Genomic DNA, 5,000 nt, shown 5'->3' on the forward strand with positions numbered 1-5,000 from the left:
TGCCACGCCGAAGGGGGAAGAGTGGTTGGGGGAGAAGAGATTTTCAATAAAGTTACGAAATGTTTCAGAAAATCAGCTCTGAAATTCATTTCCAGGATGATACTCCCGGAGTGGTTTTCCAGTTCTTTTTCGAAGAGAGAATAATATTCTCATTTTATTTATTTGCCTTCTGTCTGGTTCTGTAAATAACGGTACAGATGGATGAAAAATGTTGGCCTTTTTTTGTTCTTATCTAACTGAAAATGCGGTTTTTATTCGCAGACATCTGTACAAGACTCACGTATTTTCATAAACGACTACGCCTTCACATTCAAAAGCGCTTATACAAACAGCACTTTGGAGTTCACTTCACCTGCAAGAGGTCCCGGATTCGATTTCTGAGCAAGCCGGAACACTCCAGGCACATTCCGTTTAGTCCAATGGTTTTCAGTTGACCTAAGCAGTAAAATATGCACCTGGTAATTAGTCCATTGTGACATGTGGTGACCTTGGCAGAGAAGAGTAAGGCTGGCAGCCTCATCTCAAGAAGGTTGGTGTGAACCGAAGCTGATAGCTTCTAGAGGCATCCCATAAAATTAATCATACGTACATGCGAAAAATCTACCGATTAAAACTGCACTGTAGTATTTAACATTGTAATTTAACGTGGCAGCTCATTCATAAACGCGGCCAAACAGACATAAGGTCCAAGAAAACAGGAGAGGAACCAAATGTTAAAGGTACCAGTTATTAAATATATATAAAAAAACTTGCAAGAACTTCACCAGACAGACCCAGCATAACAGGGATGTCCGTGAGGTTGGTAGCTTCTAAATTAAGCCAGCCTTATGCCAGGAAAGGCCATCGTTGATATTAGCAGTCCGTCAGTGGAGGTAATAATGTGGAAGTGAAGAGAGGCATGATGTGGGTCTCTGAGATATCTATCTATCTATCTAGATACACATGTATATATACACACACACACATATATATATATAATATATATAAATATATATATATATATATATATATATATTTATAAAGAGAGAGAGAGAGAGAGAGAGAGAGAGAGAGAGAGAGAGAGAGAGAGAGAGCAAATCAATTGACATATTCTGATGTGGGTTTCTGAGATATCTATCTATCTATCTAGATACACACACATGTATATATATACATACACACACATATATATACATCACACACATAATATATATATATATATATATATATATATATATATATATATATATATATATATTTATATTTATAAAGAGAGAGAGAAAGCAAATCAATTGACATATTCTGTTTATCTGGTTGTATATTAACTTGCTTATTTACCAATAATAACAATAACGACAGTTAGACACAAAGTGCTTCAATGTCCAGAGCCCTGAGAATGAAAAATATTCGACCAACTAAACCAGCAAAATTGCTAAATACTTAAAAGTGAGATCTACTTACTAATAGATATTAAGACTAACATACAAACTTCGGAGAGATTATGATAGTCCAATGTACACAGACGCGAGAAAAGTCAACAATCAAATCTGCGCATGCACAAACAGACACGGGAATGTCTGTGTTTTTACAGGGGGGGTTGGGTACGGGGGTATGGTGGCCCCCATCCTGGCTACCCTAGATAGCCCGCAGCAAGGTGGCCCGCAGGTTGTGGGCTACTCAACGACCCGGCTCACGAACGGAGGCCACTTCAGCGAATTACGAAATTGTGTACGAATGCTTTTCGTATCTCTGCGTCGCTATTATTCACTCTAATCTTGTTCTGCGACGACGTTTCCTAATGCTCTCTCTCTCTCTCTCTCTCTCTCTCTCTCTCTCTCACTCACACACACACACACACACACACACAAAACATCAGCGTTTATTAATGTCTCTCTCTCTCTCTCTCTCTCGCTCGCTCTCTCTCTTCTATTTTCTCAGCCGCCTCTGTCCTTTGCTTCTTTTCCTCTCTCTCTCTCTCTCTCTCTCTCTCTCTCTCAATTTATGTTGAGAGAGAGAGAAAGAGGAGAAGAGGCAAAGGGCAGGAAGGGATGCTCCACCCCTTCCTCTCTGTCGTTTACTTTTGTTCCTCTTATTAAGAGAAATAACTACTGACATGGGAGCCAAACCTCCTATTTTGAAGACTGCCTCTTCAACCAAGGTCTTTAAAAAGAATTGAAAATCACATTTTCTCGAAGATGAATAGTATTATATCAGGAAATGCATAGAAGCTTAGTTATGAACGGCCTGTTTTCTTATCTTTTAGTGCTTTAGCTGAAAATTTGTTCACAGTTCTGATGTGTTGTACATTTAATCATTACATGATTTTATTTTGAAAACGTATTTTAAGACTAACCTGTAAGTGGTCTTAAATATGTTGCCCTCACTGTTCACCTCGCCCTGTTCTAGTTTTTCTGTGGGAAGTTTCATCTAGACACCAGCCATAACCACAGGGGGTGGGGGGCGATGCTGTTTACTCTGTAAACAACATAAACGCGGATGTAAAATTACATTCATGAATACCCCGTGGTTGTTTACTTTCTTTGTTCCTCACCTGTTACTATCTAAATTGTTTTTTAATTATCTTCATATTTTTGAGTATCATACGATTATTGGTGTACAATTTGTTCGTCAGTGTTTGCTGCGTATTTTTTCTAAGTGTCTGTAAATCAGTCTACCTGTATTCGTGTCTGTTTTTCTCTTTCAATTTTTTTTTTTTAAATGTCTGTCTGATCTATTTGATCAATATTTCTTTTAAGAGTCATTCATTATTCTGCATAACTGCTTGGTCTTTCTTTTTCTCTGCTTCTAATCTGCTTGTCTGTAAGTTATTTCTTGGTATGAATACCTTTTTACTTCCTTTGTGTTCGTTTGATCTTGCTGATCTTACCTCTGTTAACTGTTCGTTAATTTACCTGTGGATCTTCCAGAACGTTTAAACCCTTTCCCATTTTTTTTTTTTGGTGAGACTGAAAAGGCGGCATTTCTCGTAAGGTTTTTAAGAACCATTCCGTATTGTACTCGTTTGTAGGTCATTTATAATGTCGGAGAATTATATAAAGATTCAGCCATTGGCGAAGTCGTGTGACATTTACTCAAGAGTGACGTGAAAAGGTTGAAGTCAAGGGTGTTTCTTTGCAAGTGTGGGGAATGATTTTTGCATGGGAAATGTTTATTATAGATTTGCTTCTCTCTCTCTCTCTCTCTCTCTCTCTCTCTCTCTCTCTCTCTCTCTCTCTCTCTCTCTCTCTCACTTCATTTTTCTCTGTGGATTCCATGTGTAAACAGACAAAAGGTTCGTCTTCCATCATCTGTAGATTCCATTTCACTGACAGAACTTGGCTAATTAATTTTCAGTCACAGACAAAGAAATGGAGTATTCAGTTTATTTGCTACTCTCTCTCTCTCTCTCTCTCTCTCTCTCTCTCTCTCTCTCTCTCTCTCTCTCTCTCTCTCTCATACACATTAGCAGTTACCAATAGCTCTCTCTCCCCTTATCTCTACGATGAAGCACAAGAACGTTTCCCAAATAACATCTTTTTCATCAAGACGACAAAGCCCTTTCTTTTACTTTTAAACTAATTGAGTAGAAACCTTTTTGACTAATACTTTAACGACAACGACTCTCTCTCTCTCTCTCTCTCTCTCTCTCTCTCTCTCTCTTGTCAATTTCTCTCTTTATTTGTCAATTTTTTTATAAAAAGTTTTCATATCAGTTGATATTTCATTCTTACTTGATTATCCATGATGCTACGGCTTAATCCAATATGTTTTTCCTATAATTTTTGTTTTTCGAGAAGTAAAGAAATTTGCAGAATTTTATAAGTTTTCCTGTATAAAAAGGGAGTAATTTTTTCCTCATTTTAATTTCTTTATAAAATTGATTTTGATAGTAGGATACTTTTTGCTCCCGACTTCTATGATGAAAGAACGTAAATAACTAAGTAAAAAATTAAGAAGTTTTAAATGCACCTGAATTTTACTGTGAAACGTTCATGATTCGAACCGTATTCAGATCTCTATGAAAAGCATAACATATGAAGCCAGTTTTAGTTTCTACCGAAGTATCAAACCTGGCTAAACGTTTTTGGTTCACTTCATTTCTCACTAAATCTGAATTTAACTCGACTTCCAGCCTTTAATTTAAATAGTTCTGGCGGTCAGTTATCAAACGATAAGATTTTTATCAGTAATTTTACTTCTCTGTTTCAACTATAGTAACCAGGAAGAGTTTGAAAGCCATCATTTCAAATCGCTCTGTTATGTCATTAGACCTTATTTCTATCACTGTCAACTCTGGACGCCGTTCCAGGCAACAAATTATGAAGTTGCAGTTTTCGGCGACCCAAACTTCGGCAAATGCCGCGCTTCAAGCAGACGGTAACATTTCCGACTATGATATATGAGTAAAGTTGGAGTTCACGAAATTGGTGGGGTCTCCCATGAAAATGGTTTTCGTTTTCTGTCAACCGTGGAGGCTCCTAACTGGGTAAAGAAGAAAAAGAATATTCGAAACATCTTCTTTTTGTACATTTTGCATTCACGTTGGTCCTAAAAATATATGGCTCTAATTACCGGTTACATATCGTTTGTGAAGGCCCTCAATTTAAAGCAAATTTCGAAAGTTTTTTCGAGCGCGAAAAAAAAATTACTTTACAAATAGACAGGCTTGTCAAATTTATTCACCACAGTCACCTCTCGAAGTATCTCTCTCTTCCTCTCTCAAACAAAATGCTATTTATAAGTCAGACAACCAAGATAGTTATTTTTTTGAACTTTGAAGTTTATCAGAAATTTATTTTAGTCGCCATTGTCATAAATATATTTGTTTTTGCATGTAAGTCTGATTTAATCTACGAACTTAAAAAACTTTTGCAGGGAGATCTGAAGCTCGGTTTTCATCCAGTCACAAGCCGAGACCAAGCCCTTGCTTAGTGGACTCTTAGTGGCCTGAAATGCGCAGTATCCAGGGATACCAGGTTCATTTGGTATGCAGGTGAGGACACTGTTTGAGTTCCTACTAC

General features: G+C 37.2%; 1 protein-coding gene across 2 annotated transcripts in view; it reads right to left on the reverse strand.

Moving 5' to 3' along the window:
• The window catches only part of LOC136843365 (peroxidase-like), an 80,250-nt gene that overhangs the window by 55,702 nt on the left and 19,548 nt on the right, over positions 1-5,000 (reverse strand). Inside the window, exon 1 of one of the 2 annotated variants that reach the window (XM_067111709.1) lies at positions 1,441-1,522. The exons of the other annotated variant lie outside the window; for it this stretch is intronic. The gene's annotated coding sequence lies outside the window, so the exon portion shown is untranslated. Of the gene's footprint in view, positions 1-1,440; positions 1,523-5,000 lie in introns of those variants that run through there. 2 annotated transcript variants of the gene reach the window in all.

Source organism: Macrobrachium rosenbergii, chromosome 11, assembly GCF_040412425.1.
Source record: "Macrobrachium rosenbergii isolate ZJJX-2024 chromosome 11, ASM4041242v1, whole genome shotgun sequence".
Lineage (NCBI taxonomy): Eukaryota > Metazoa > Arthropoda > Malacostraca > Decapoda > Palaemonidae > Macrobrachium > Macrobrachium rosenbergii.